Raw genomic sequence first — 16,114 nt, forward strand, 5'->3', positions numbered from 1 at the left:
TGAATCCTGAGCAAGGCCGATGAGCCTGGAAGCGACAGTAAAGCCAAAGAGCTTGAATTCCGAGTAAGGCTGATGAGCCTAGAAGCGACAGTGAGGCCAAAGAGCCTAAATCTTGAGTAAGACCGATGAGCTTGAAAGCGATAGTAAGGCCAAAGAGCCTGAATCCTGAATAGATCCGCACAAAACCGAGTTGAGAGAGAAACAAGCTCTTAGTGAAGTAGGCAACTAGACTCGAAAAATGACCACCGACACTACGCGACCGAGCGGTGAGTACCAAGCGAACTATTCTTTCACCTTTTACTAAAGAATACTGTGTGATCACAGCAAACAGCGGCATTCACTAACAATACATAAAAACGTAGCTCCGACCTCACATAAAGGATCGGGGCACTGGACCACAAATGAAAAATTAAAAATCCGACCTCCCAAAGGGCTTAGATCACAAGATAATAAGACATCGATCTCGTAAAACAGCCAGTGTATGAAGAAGCCAAGCTAAGGCATCCAATGCTCGTTTCAAGTAGCAATACGGCTTACTAAAGGCCAATTCAAGGCTCATGGAGCCAAAAAGCCAAAGCACCAAAGCGCGCCGATAGGCAGACAAAATTAAGGCAAAGCGAATCCTAAGCGAAATGCATACCGAGATAGCAAACCAAATAAAAGACTAGGGGCAATTACAAGAGGCACCGGCCTTAAGAATTGACCGCTGGCACTAAACCAGCTCGGCTACCATAGAGTAAAGTCTAAATAGTAAAGAGCCCACAAAACACTTGAGGGCAGACAACCCGAAAAGCGCTCGGGGGAAAAAAATCCAAACAACCGAGACATACCTGAGAATCAAATGCTCAGATAAAGAATCAAGGGGACAAGAGTAATGTAAAGAGCCGAATGAACCATTTTAAATGATCAGATGGAGCAGTAGAAAGCCCTGACTCATTGGATACAAAAGAATCGAACCCCAATATGGTCAAATCTAAAACAGATAGTCCGACCTCTTCAAGCCGGGGTTGATCTCCTTAAAAGCCTAGAGGGGCCAGACATACCTCCTTGCGAGCCTTATGTATATACCGACGAGGCTATAAGCCTAAAAAAGAAAAGTTAAAGCTAAACAAACAAGCAGTCAGACTGAAATATAGCCTGTATAAGGCTCGACAAGAAAGCAAGAAATTAAGTTCGACTTCACAAGGGAGCTCGGGGCACCAAATTACAGAAGGCGAAATCCTGAACTCCCGAGCTCATAGCACAGCCAGCATCATAAGCTATAGGCATAAAAGCCTAAGCGAAAAACAAAGAGCCGAGCTCCCAGCTCGGATGAACTCATGATATGAAAACACTCAAGCAGAAAAAGCTAAGTGTGGAAGAAATAGCAAAAAGCCGAGCTCCCTATACGAAGGGGCCCACAGGTACTGAACACACAAGAAGCCTAAGCAAAAGTAAGGAGTCGAACTCCCAGTTTGGAAGAGCTTGCAGCGTATAAACGCTTAAACAGAATAAACTAAGTATGAAAAAATAATAAAAAGCCGAGCTCCCCATTTGAGTTGGCCTGTAGGCCATGAAAGTATAAAAATAACTGAGCTTGCAGATCGGGTGAATCCCAGGCAGCTCGGACAATATTGTTCTAAGTATTATATATTCGAGCTCACAACACTGAAGAGGCCGTGAGCAAGTGATGCAAATGCCCTTATAGAAGAAATGGTTAGAGAAATACTGCAAGCAGGGATCATAAGGAACAACATCGGTCCCTATGCAAGTCCTATAGCCTTTGTTAAGGAAAAGAACAATACATGGAGAATGTTATTGACTACAGAGCCTTCAATAACATCATAGTTAAAGAAAAATTTTCCATTCCTTTGGTTGAAGAGCTGTTTGAGGATCTGAGAGAACAGTGGTATTCTCCAAGATTGACCACCTTAGGAGTGGCTATTGGCAAGTGAGAATAAAGAGGATGACGTGCCAATAAGACTCATGAGGGCCATTATGAATGTTATGCCTTTTGGCTTGAATAATGCTCCTGCAACATTTCAGTTTCCAATGAACTCAATATTCAAACCATTCCTCAAGAAGTTTATTCTTATGTTCTTTGATGACATACTATTATATAACAGAAGCATTGTAGAACATTTGTAGCACCTCCAATATATTTTGCAAGTAATGAGGGTGAATAAGCTATTTGTAAAAGAATCAAAGTGTATATTTGGAACTCCTCAGGTAGAGTACCTTGGCCATATTATTACTTGTATTGGTGTCCAAGCAAATGCAAAAAAGGTCCAAGCAGTAAGCAGTTGGGCTACACCCTAGAATCCCAAACAATTGAGGAGTTTTTTTGGGCCTTGCATGATATTATAGAAGGTTTATGAGGAACTTTATAACATTGTTGAACCTCTCCATGAACTATATATTGAAGAAGGGTAATTATGTATGGGTAACATTTTCTAGTTTCTCAATAAGCATTTGATTCACTCAAGCAGGCTCTTGTTACTGCATTAGTATTAGCTCTGCCTGATTTCACCAAGAATTTTATAGTTGAAACAAATGCATTTGGAGAAGCTATTGGAGTTGTCCTTATGCAGGAAGGGCACCCTATTGCAATTATAAGTAAAACCTTATCTCTAAGGAATCTATTAGTATCAGCTTATGAGAGGAAGCTAATAATTGCCATCTTGTTTGTTGTTAAGCAATAGGAACACTACCTTCGATATAAGACATTTTATCATCATAATAGATAATAATAGCTTAAAGTTTTTGTTCGAGCAAAAGTTAACAAGACTTGCTTAACAGGCATAGTTGATCAAGTTGCAACATTATGGTTATGAAATACAATACAAAAGGAGATTGATGAATGCCTTTTCTAGAATCCCAATAATTACAGCACCTGTCATTACAATTAAATTGTTATCTAATAAGTTGTTTGAAAATATTAATTATGTCACTTTAGCAGTCTGACCTTATGTTGTAAGAAATTATAGTTGAGTTGCAGAAAGATCCCAGTTCTCACTCCCACTATTCTTGGATAGACAACAAACTGATAAGAATATACAAGTTGGTGATTAGTGATTCTAAGAAATTAAAAGATAAGCTTTTGGAGTTCTATCATGATTCTTCAATGGGAGGTCATTCTTGTGCCTATGCAACAACAAGAAGATTATCTTATGTTGTATATACTGGAAAGGATTGCTTAAGTTAGTGAGACAACATATAAGGCAATGTGTTATCTATCAAATGAATAAGTATGAGAAATTAAAAGACAAGCTTTTGGAGTTGTATCATGATTCTTCATTGGGAGGTCATTCTTGTGCCTTTGCAACAACAAGAAGATCATCTTCTATTGTATATACTAGAAAGGATTGCTTAAGTTAGTGAGACAACATATAAAGCAATGTATTATGTGTCAAATGAATAAGTATGAGAATAATGCCTCCCCTAGATTGTTGCAGCCCCTATCCTTATATGAAGGTGTATTCACTGATATAACCATAGATTTTATTGATGCATTACCAAATTCAAAAGGAAAGATAATTATTATTGTTGTGGTGGATAGATTAACTAAATATGTCAATTTCTATGCATTGCAACATTCTTATACGACCAAAATGGTAGCATGAGCCTTTTTGGATACTGTGTACAAGTTACATGGGCTACCCAAGGTGATAATTTCTGATAGGGATGTCATATTTACTAGTAACTTTTGGTAGGAATTTTTTCAACTTCAAGGAATCTCATTAAATTTCTTCATTGCCTATCATCCACAATCCGATGGGCAAACTGAAGTTATTAACAAATCCTTATAAACTTACTTAAGGTGCATGATAGGTGATTTACCTAACTTCTAGGTTCAATGGCTCCCCTTGGCAAAATTTTAGTATAATACATCATACCTTTCAACAATTAAGATGTCTCCCTTTCAAGCTTTATATGGTTTTCTTTCTCCTATCCATGCCTTATCTTCCAAAAGATTCACTTGTCAAAGCTGTTGACCACTTTATGAGTGATAAAAAGGCAATAATTTCCTTATTGAAGCACCATTTGAGGCGAGTTGCCGATAGAATGAAGAAGATGGCCGATAAAAATAGGATTGATAGAGAATTTACTGTGGGAGATATGGTTTTTCTCAAGTTTAGATCCTATATGGAACACTCAATGCCTTGCAGTCATCACAAACTACATCATCATTATTATGGTCCTTACAAAATCTTGGAGTGTATTGGCTCAATCGCTTACATGTTGCAGCTTTCAAAAGATGCAAAGATTCACAAATGTTTTTCATGTTTCATTGCTTAAGCTTGCTTACTCTAATATTCAAGCAACCTTAATCATTCCTGGCTTAGCAGTCTTTGCAGATCCCTACTCTTAAGCGATGCTTGATCGAAGAATTGATAAACATCGTAATGAGGCAACTACCTAGTGGCTTGTGCATTAGAAGGGAACTTCACTTATGGATGCAACATGGAAGTATGCAAATGAAGTCCAGCTTTGTTTTCTTGATTTTATTCCTTGAAGATAAGGAAGCTTTTGAGGGGGAGAGTATTGTTATAATGCAAATTAATAAAATAAAATATTTTGAGAATTAATGAAACGGTTCATCGAAGCCATCTTCTCCAAACCAAGCAACGGTCATTCCAAATTCATTTTGTCAGCTCAACAATTTATTATAGTGAAGGTCCGCATGAAGAAGTTATTTGCAAATAGGCAGAAACCTTGTATTCAAGCTTTAAACTTGTATAAATTAGATCTATTGTAATCTAGAATATGTCTTGAGAATTCATGAATAAGAATTAGAGTTAGAGAGCTCATTTTGGGAGATTCTTATTTTAGTTGCAAGATCTTCCCTTTCAATTGTTCAATTTTTTTTTTCCACTTTTTTTCCTATTCTTAAAATCAATGCATAGTTAATGTATAGATCAAAACTACATTGAACTAACAATAGCAACCATAGTGGCTAGGTGTTCATTGCTTTCATAAATGTATATTCAACTTTCAAACTCAAACAGTTCATCACAGTTCAATGAGTGCTATTAACCAGCTATGACCATTTGTGCGATTGAAAAGTATATTTAAACAAATTTTCACTTTCAAAATCAAAGAATTCATCATAATTCAATAAGTGCTAATGACCAGCTATGTCCATTTGTGTGATTGAAAATTATATTTAAATAATTTTTTAAACAAGTATCAACTAAGTTCCACCATTTTTAATAGACTAGCTTAGCATAAATGAAGAGTAATTATAGAAATTTAAACAGTATAGTCTCTAACACAACCATTTAAACATGGAGTAATTGTTTAAGGAGCCATGAGCTTAGTAAAAAAGAGTGAACATTCAAGTCATTGGATTCTCAAATATAGGAGCAATTGTATGGTTGCTTATATACATTTGGGGAAAACTTGTCTATAAAGAAATTTTATCAGAATAAAAACTTATTTTATTTATAATATGAGTGTGGTATAAATAGATACAAGAGAGTCCAATATACAAAGACTTCAATCAACACAAAGCTAACTAATCAAAATAACTTAGTTATATCAAAAGATAAATTGAAGTGATTGATTTTAATTGTGATTCCAAAATTGAACCAATATTATCTCTAACAGACTTATAACATAAGATAAATTCAAGTGGTTGATTTTTATTGTGATTTTAAAACCAAACCAATATTATCTCTAACACTCCCCCACAAGATTGAGGATCCATTATGGAGACCAATCTTAGATCTGTTAATATGGAACTTCATCTTTGTCAATGGTTTTATTAATAAATCAGCTAATTGATCCTTGGATGAAATATGGAAAACACAAAGAGCTCCTTGTTGAACCAAATCACAAACAAAGTGAATATCTATTTCAAGATGTTTTATCTTGGAATGAAAAATAGGATTCTGACACGTATACATCATGGATTTGTTGTCATAGTAGATGATCGGCGGTGGTACCTTATAGCCGAGTTCAGTTAGCAAGGACTTAACCCAATTGAACTTCAGCTACTGTTAAAGCCACTGCCCTATATTCAGCTTCTGTACTGGATTGTGCAATTGTTCGTTGCTTTTTAAAACTCAAACTTATCGGTGCTTTGCCGAAATGCACAATAAACCCTGTAGTTGAAGTTGTATCCGAAGGATCTCTTGCCAACACTGCATCCGAAAAGGCATGAAAAACAAGTTTTGATTGAGAGGTGATAGTAATACCAAAATCAATAGTGGACTTGAGGTATCGGAGTAGCCGTTTCAAGGCTAGCCAGTGCGACTGATTCGAGTGTTGCAAGAAAAGCGACAACTTATTAACCGTAAAAGAAATATCCGATCTAGTAACACTAAGATATTGTAATCCTTCAATTAATTTTCAATAAGCAGTAGGATCTACAGCAGAAGACCCATAAATTGATTTTCTCAAGCTGCTATCTACGACAATTGGAGTAGACACTGCTTTAGCCCAATCCATATTACCTCTTTCCAGAAGCTTTCAAATATAATGATGTTGTGAAAGAAATAGACTATTTGCTATCTGATGAACATCCACACCAAGAAACAATGACAGAGGCTGAGGTTCTTTCAATGAAAACTTGTTTCCTAGAGCTTGAACAAACCGAGATACAAACAATGAATCATTCCCTATTATAATAAGATCATCCACATACACAAGAAAATAACAACAGATGTTTCCTCTCCGATAAAAAATAAGGAATAATCACATTTTGATAATTAAAACCCATATTGTATAGTGAAAGACCGAAGAGTTTGATACCATGCTCTAGACGCCTGCTTTAATCCATAAAGAGCCTTAAGTAACTTACACACATGATGGGGCTTCAAAGGATCTTTATATCCAAGAAGTTGTTGCATAAAGACCTCCTCCTGCAAAGGACCATGTAGAAATGAATTGTTAACGTTAAGCTGTATTAATGGCAAAAAATTCAAAATTGCCAAGGTTAGCACTGTTCGAACTGTAACCGATTTCACTACTAGGTTGAATGTATCATTGTAATCAAGTCCTGGCCTTTGAATATATCCACGAGCTACCAATCTGTCTTATATCGTTGTATAGAGCTATCCACATTTATTTTAACCCTATAAATCCACTTACAACCAACCATATTATGATGAGACTTAGATAGAATAAGAATCCAAGTTTTATTATCAAGCAACGCATTAAATTCATCAGACATAGCATTAAGCTACTTAGAATAGCTAAAACCTGTTTGACTGTTGCTGGTTCTGGTACTTTAGGTAATTGATATTTGGAGACATGATTTAAAATTTTAGATTTTTGAATATTGTTCTTTGAACGTGTAATCATAGGATGATTATTCACGGTTGGGAGAACGATATTCAGTAGTGGGGGAGTAATAATCTTGGTTGAAGAAGAAGAAGAAGTGGAATTCGATGAGGGCTGCGAAAGAGATGAGGCTAGTTAATCATTTGTTGACACGGTGGTCTGTGAGTCTGTAGTAACAACAGGAGAGAGAGATGAAACTATCGTGAGTGTAAACGGAATAGCCGTTGAAGTAGAATAAGAAAATAGAATATTATACCAACATGACGAAGACAAGAACTTTGGAGATTGTTGAGTTGGAAAAGAAAATTTTTTCTCTAAAAATAAAATATGACAAGACTCAATATACCTATTTTGACTGATATTATAATAAATGTACACACTTTACGAAATAGACTTGGTATCAAACTTAGAGTGCATGTAGGGCCTTAAACATAGATAATACAGACACCCAAACACATATAGAGACTGATAATTTGGTGATCGACCAAACAATTTCTGATAGGGAGACACATAATTGAGAATTGATGTAGGCATACGGTTGATTAGATAAACTGCCATTTTAAAAGCAAAGGTCTAAAAGGAGGATGATAAACTAGCCATTTGCAACAATGTAAGACCAGTTTCAACCAAATATCGATGACGGCATTCAGCTGCACTATTATGTTGGGGTGTGTGTGGCAAAGTTTATAAATAATTTATAGCATATTTCTGAAAGTATTTCTTATGAGTAATATACTCACCACCCCTATCTGTATAAATGATTTTTATTTTAGAATTAAAGGTATTTTTGACAAGTTTTTGAATTACTGAAAAAATTTCATAAACTTCAGATTTTGCCTTTAAAGGATATAACCGAATATATTTTGTGTAATGGTTCACAAATATTATATAATAATGAAAATCATCGATAGAATGAAGTCGATCAGTTCTTCATAAATTCGAATAAAAAATTTTAAGAGGATGAGTACTAGTTAAAGAAGAAACACCAAATGGGACCCTCTGGCTTTTATTACAATGATAAGGATCACGCACGCTCTCCTTAACAACAGATACTGGAAGAAAATTTTTGATAAAATAAAATTAAAAATCTTCGAATTGGGATGACCAAGACATTGATGCCACGACACAGACGAAAGACGAACATGATGATAGCCAGAAGATACCAAATTTCGAAACGACCTGAGCTTATAAAAAGACTGGTCAGGCATGCCTTTAACTAGAGTCTCCCCCGTGGATTGATCCTTTATGAGATAAAACCGAGAAAAAAAATAAATTAAAACTTGATTAGAATCACATAATTGAGGAATAGATATAATATTTATTTTGGCTTTTGGTACAAACAGCACATTGGAAAGATAACAAGCTTGGAAGGTAAAGGAAAAGTATCAGAACCAACGTGAGTAATAGACAAACCTGAACCTTCCGTGAGCTGCAATTCATCATTCCCATCATATGGAGCATAAAGTGAAAGATTCCGCAAGTCATTCGTCACATGGTGTGAAGTTGCAGTATTCAGCAACCATGGAGAATCACCATTCTGTTGTGTACTCACACAATTTGCTTATGGCTGTTGAGTCAATAAAGGCTGAAAAAAATTCTTAGCTTTGAAACACTGTCTAACAGTATGGTCATATCATTCACAAAACTAACATTGAACTTTTGATTGAGAGTCTTGATTACGATCGAACCCACCAAATTTGGATTTACCATCCGAATATCCATCCGATTGGTTAATCGCAGGAACAGATGCAGTACTATTATATTATGGACCATAGGAGCCTTGTTTGGATGAAGACTTGCTATAGTTTGACTTTTGAACATGATTAGCAATAATCGGAGTAACCTCATAGGACGGATCAATCTGCTTCAGATACAACTCATGAGCTAACAATTTGTCTTGAAGCTCATCAAAGGAAATTACAGTATCGTGCACATGGATGGCAGCAACGATATCACGAAACTCATATCCAACACTTTCTAGAACCTGAATAACCAAATCAACATCACTAATCGGACTACTATACAAAGACAGTTCCTCAGCTATGTTTTTCACATTATTAAAATAATAAAAAATCGAGCGACAATCTCATTTCGTACGAGACAAATTATTATGCAATGATAAAATTCTTATAGCTGACTACCACACAAAGACAGTTCCTCAGCTATGTTTTTCACATTATTAAGATAATAAAAAATCAAGTGACAATCTCATTTCGTACGAGACAACTTATTACGCAATGATAAAATTTTTGTAGTTGACTTATTTCCATAAGTAATATGTAGCTTTTTCCACGCCTCCGCAGAAGTCTCAACATTAGCAACCACATTCATAACGGAAATTGAGAGTGAAGATCGAATGGCAACAAGAATTAATTAATCTTGACATTTTCAATATTCATAATCTAGATTGGGAACCTATTTTCCTTATTGAGTAACAAATGCAAGAGGAATTTGGACAATACCCAGAACATACCCTATAAGACTGTGACCTTTAAATAGAGGAGAAACTTAAGCTCTCTATGTCGGGTAGTTTGTAGCTATAACCTTTAATGTAAACTGAGTATCGTTGATGGATACAAGAGAACGATCGGAGGCATGAGTAATATTTATTGTACTACTAGACACCATAAGTGAAACGAAAGAAACGAAAAAAAAAATTAAGAGATTTTTTTGAATCAGGCTCTGATACCATAAAGAAATTTTATCAAAATGAAAATTTATTTTATTTCTGATATGAGTGATATAAATATATACAAGAGAGTCCAATATACAAAGACTTCAACCAACACAAAGCTAACTATTCAAAATAATTGAGTTATAACAGAAGATAAATTCAAGTGGTCAATTTTTTATTGTGATTCTAAAACCTAACCAATATTATCTCTAACAGAATTATAACAAAAGATAAATTCAAGTGGTTGATTTTGATTGTAATTCCAAAACCGAACTAACATTATCTCCAACAGTCTAGACCAATCCACCATGAACCAGATAAGTGAATTATTCACACAAAAAATTAAATGAGACATATTTTTCTGTGTTTTGAATTTGTGGTGAACTGGATCTAGATAAAAATGTTTCATATTGTCTCTTGCAGCAACATCATTCAAAGCATCAGAAAATAATACTTTTATTAATGGTCAATAGAAACTACTTTGAAGAAAACTAAATTTATAGTACCATGTGGGAATTATTGTGCAAGAGCTTATAGCAAAAATTTTCCTTTTTACATAGCAAATCTCATGCTCTCTATTGTATATTAGACCAGACTTACATATATTTACTTAGCCATCCGGCATTGAATTCTATTTGTGTGTAACTTACTTATAATTTCAACACATAAACAAGTACATTTTATAAATCTTCGCATATTATATTGTATTTTGAGCTCAATAATAAACCAAACTTAGATAAAATTGTTGTAGAAAAAAGTTAAAATTAAGTGGAATCTGAATTGTATAGTCATTGTCCTTAAAGATTATTAGACAAACCCTAAGGATCAAACAAGTTTTTCTGAATTTAATCTCTAGAACAGAACGAGAAGAGTAATGAAATAGAAAAACCTAGCATCAGAAAAATAGAAAGGACCGAGTAGAAGTAAAAGAAGCACACTAAATTATGTGAGAGTGAAAGCCATTTTTTGGATTTGTTTAGGAAAATAAGGAAAATATGCAACAAGAAATATTAATAGCTAAAATGTTTACGGTTAAGCTTTAAAATTCAAATATACGAAAAATAAAAATTTCACACTTCTATTTATTTGCATGTGCAAGGGAGAAAAATCGCTGGATTTAAATTAAAATAAAATTTTCAGTTCAATATCATGTATGCGAATTTTACTCCTCTTAATTACTCTTTATAAGCCTAGTAATAAGAATCTATTTATAAATCAAAAAAAAATTTTGGTTCCTTTTCTACGCGGGACAAAAATTTTTTGAAATACCTTAGTTTTTACAACAAAAATTTTTCATGAATTACAATAATATAGAATCTGATTATTTATTGGTTTCCTTTGTTCTTAAGAAATACTCATGTATTTGATTAGTCTGCAACAGTAATGGAGAGATATTGCAACTTATCCATTGTATAAATTTTTAAATTAATAAATTAAAATATAAAATTAAGTAATTTTATTGATCCATCTTAAAATTTAAAAAATTATAAACAAAATTAATTATATACTCATCAATCCTCTAATGCTATGTTCGAAGATGAAGAAAAATTTGTTGTATAGATTTTTAAATTTTTATAGAAATGGATGAGGTCAAAGTCGAAATGAAACTCAAGAGAATTGATTAGGAACTTAAAGGAGACCAAGCTAAGATATTCGCATGAGTTATTATTTAGTCCTGAACTATATCTCACTGCTTATTTAAATTCCTAAATTTTTTGAGGAATAAATAAACTCCTGAATTAAATTAAATAAATAAACATAAATAAAATTAACGAAATGAGAAATGGCGATAAACTAACGAACGTAAAATTTAATATATTTTAGTAGTTAGTTATATTTTTATAAATCTAAGATGATTTTTTGGTTATGTTGCTAAGGATGATGATGGTGATATAAATCTGTTTAGCAAAGAGCTTGAAGAGGAAAAGAAGGTTGCCGAAGAGTGCACAGCTGCAGTCAAGGCATATGCAAAAAGGAATGAGTATAATTGTATTCATATTCTACCGATTATGTAGTAGACTATGCTAATTTCGTTTTGTGAGGCTTGTTTTTATTTATTTATTTTATCCTTCTATTAATATAATTCTTTTTGCATTTCAATGGAGTAGATATTTTCTTTTACTGCTTTTGAACCCTTTAATATATTCTATTAGTTTGGCAACAAATGTGCATGTCTTCTCTGATTTCCATCTCAACTAGAAAATCATATATTTTATTGGATATTAAACAGTGGGACGATGAAACTCACATGAAAAAGCTTGAGGAACCAGTTAGAAGCCAGGCTGTGCAATCGGTCGGTTCAGTTCCGAACCGAACCAAACCGATAAAACCGAAAACCGATTTGTTAAAATTTATAAAACCGAAAAAACTGATTATGAAGGTATAACCGAACCGAATCGAACCGATAAAAATCAGTTCGGTTCAGTTCGGTTCGGTTCAAACCGAAATCTGTATTTTTTTAAATTTTTTATTTCTAATTTCAACAAAATAATTTAATAAACATTCTATTAAAAACCACGGCCTCAGGATTCAAAAGCGTTAAAAAAAGGGTGAAGGAATAACAAACCTCGCAGGCTGCAGTAGCTAATTGATTGAGGAAAAAACGAAGAAAAGAAAAAGACCCAGAAGAAGTCGTAACAGAGATATGAATCAAAACCCAGATGAGAGAAACTCGCAGAAAGAGTAAAGATTGCAAATTTCAGAGGTTAATAAGCAAGTTCAGCTTTTAGCTATAAAACAGAGGCGGCTATGACTTTTTCAGGTCTGTCTATATTATTAAATTTAATTTAAAAAAATAAAATTATACGAGGAAGCCGAAGAGGAGTCAAAGAGGAAACGAAGAGTGTTTTGCCAGTCCTCAGCCGCTGTGCAGATTTGCCTAGTTATCCATGATTCGTTTAATATCAGGCGGCTAAGGTTCTTCGCCATGTTGATCGGATTCATGGGACGCTCTGCAATCTGCTTGAATAGAAGGGTTTCTGCTAGGGCTTTTGCGGTACTACTGGAATTGAACTCAACCAAACACAAAAAGTAACACAAATTGCCAAAAGCGGTAGTACCTCTGCTCTCAAGAGATCAGTCCCCGGTCTTCGGTGTCCACGGTCTTCGGCGAAACTCAGCAAATCGACGGGAAAGAGGTTGATGGTAGACGGTCGGCGGTCGACGAGAAAAAGATTGACGATCGACGAGAAAGAGAAAGAGATTAATGGGATTTGATGATTGATTTGTTAAGGATTCGGATTCGACTATGAGAGTGTGGAGAGCCCAGGGGGAGGAATCGAGATTCGGGAGAATAGGGGTTTGGGGGGAATCGGGAGATTGGAGAATGTGGAAAATGGGATGGAGGGGTTCGGCGAAAGGTATGGAGGGGGTTGGGGTGCTGGCCTGCTGGGTTGGGTTGGGTTGGGTTGGGTACGATAGGCCAGCACCCCAACCCCCTGGGTTGGGTTGGGTTCGGTTTTTCGGTTTGATCGGTTATTTAACATGTTTAAACCGAACCGAACCAAAAACTGAATAATTTTAAATCTATTAACCGAACCAAACCGATCTTTTCGATTAACCGAATCGATAAACCGAATTTAATCGGTTCGGTTCGGTTTTTCAGTTTAGACCGAGAATTGCTCAGCCCTAGTTAGAAGTGTTTAGAAAGAAGGAATATTGTGGAAGCATGCAAGTTCTTTTAGTTGCCTTAATGATCGTTAATAATGATGATAAAATCCTTTCCAAAAGACTTGTTTTCTTAAACTAGTTGTAACAGCCCGGAAACCGAACTGCCACCGGCACTAGGATCCAGATCGACTTAAGGTCGCCGGGACCCGTAGTAAGCCTGCTATCCTGTCTGTATACCTGTGAAATCCCATACATGATCATACATTTCTGTAAAAACATAAAACTTTTCTTCATTCCAAGGCTTAACCTGTGCATGCACTCTCTCTGTTCTCTACTAATCCCTACTAGAGCTCCTCATGGCTCTAGGCGGATCAAACTCATAATGTTAAGCCTGGTTTTGCTCATAAACATACAACAATAAAGAAACATACATAAACTGATCATGTGACTCCACAAAGGGATTACAACTCTTATAAGTCAAGCACTATTCTATACACTGTCCATATACACTATCTCTATACATTTACATGTCCACACTAGCTATTACACCACTCTGTACTCTTCCTGTACCCTGCTGAGTTCTCTCTGACCTCTGAACCTGCACAACTGGAGTTAGGGGGGAGGGATGAGCTACGATAGCCCAGTGAGTAGAATAGTAATAAAATTACAGGTGATAAAACATGCTCTCATGGAATGCATCACATTACAAGTAATCACAGCACCTCGGCCGGACGGATCAAAACTCCCTCTATCTCATCTGGGGTACCGGAGTACCATGTGCCTGGTCCCCGTAGGGCTGTTCCAGGTCTTTCCTCTGAGGGCTAATGAATCCTCACGAAGTCCGTGCCGTCTCACATAAGCAATGTACAAGGAGCCATGCCAAGTACAAGGATACATGCAATGCGTCATATTCGTGTACTCTAATGCACTCACCCTATTGCATAGTCATGATGCATGAAGCATGATAAAAGAGTCAGTTGTCATATTAAAACAAGTTAAGTTCCACTCACCTTTAGTTATTTCTGAACGGACTCTGCAGGTTCTGACACTGGACTCACTGCTGACTTCCCTAATTCCTCTGGTCCGTACCTGCACAGGTGGACTCAAATGAGGGACCAAACTCACTCAAGAACATCTCTAAGAAACTCCCCAAAACCCCTCTAAACAATCCTCAAACCATCACATAAAACATGCTAAAGAAAGCTGGACAGGGCACTTTCGGCGGCAAGTTCGGCGGCCGAAACCCCTCTCCAGAGACGAAACTCATGCATGTTCGGCGGCACCTTCGGCGGCCGAAGGTCTCGTCCAGAGACGAAACGCACCAACGTTCGGCGGCCGAACTCCATCTTTCGGCGGCCGAAAGTCTCTTTCTAAACTAGCTTTCGGGGGCAACTTTTAGCAGCCGAAACTGCCTCCACAAGGGGTTCGGCGGCCGAACCTGGTTTTGCCCAAAGGGCAGAACCCTGCTCTGTTTCATGCACACTTTGCCCAAAAACCTACAAACATGCATAGCAACTACTCCCAACTAGCATCTACACATAGAGATGCACAAAGGGGTCTAAAACTACCCTAAAACCCCAAACAACCTAGCACATAACACTTAACCATGCTGGAACACCACAAATCACCAAAAACCTCACCTAAACCTAAACATGCATACTACCCATACAAACTTCATAAAACCTTTCACAATCATCAAAGAAGCTCAGGATCTTCACTTACCTCTTAAAGAACTTGAGGATGAAGGATCCTAACGTGGAGATATGAAGAAAAGCTCTTCCAAAGCTCCAAGCTTCAAAACTTGGTTCTTTTGCTCAAAACCTTCATAAGTCACCAAAACTCTTAAAACTCTTGAAAGATTTGATGAAAATCATGGAAAACATGAAAGTCAACGTGGGAGAGGCTGAAACTCACCTCTGGCTGCAAGTGGAGGAGAAATAACCTCCTTCCACCGACCCTTGGCCCTTTTATAGGTGGCTGGCCAGACCACCTTCGGCAGCCGAACGTGAAGCCGCAACCATGAAATGTTCGGCGGCCGAAAGTGACCTTCGGCGGCCGAACCTTTGCATTTCTCCCTTGTTGCTTTTCTTTCTAAACTCAATGCTTTTAACACGTCAAAACATGAAAACAAGTGAAACTACCTTGGAAAACATATGTATTACCCTTCTCGAGGGTTCCGACACCCGAGATTCCACCGGACTACAGGAATTCCGATGCCGGACTCGAGCCGGGTATTACACTAGTATCCATAATTATGCTTTATTCTCAATTAAAAGATAGAAAGAGAACAAATAATTGATTTTATGCTTGGTTGATGGTTTATTATTGCGATTCGAGGTGTTTACCTTCATTAGCTTAATATTAACATTGTTGATAGATCGTAGGCTTTGTGATATCCACAAATATATAGAATCGTCTCAAATAATAAAGAGGAGAGTAGAATATCGTATTTACAAAGAACTGAAAATTAAGTATTAAAATATTTATAAATTTAATTATTATTTAGACTATTAATGGTAAAGAATAATTATAGACTTAAATAAAATAAGAAAATAAAATTAAATA

The 16,114-nt window shown here is 36.0% G+C and overlaps 1 pseudogene; it reads left to right on the forward strand.

Annotated features, from left to right (window-relative positions):
• The first annotated feature begins 257 nt into the window (after positions 1 to 257).
• Positions 258 to 348, forward strand: LOC122725209 (annotated as a pseudogene).
• The last annotated feature ends 15,766 nt before the right edge of the window (positions 349 to 16,114 follow it).

Source organism: Manihot esculenta, chromosome 11, assembly GCF_001659605.2.
Source record: "Manihot esculenta cultivar AM560-2 chromosome 11, M.esculenta_v8, whole genome shotgun sequence".
Taxonomy (NCBI): domain Eukaryota; kingdom Viridiplantae; phylum Streptophyta; class Magnoliopsida; order Malpighiales; family Euphorbiaceae; genus Manihot; species Manihot esculenta.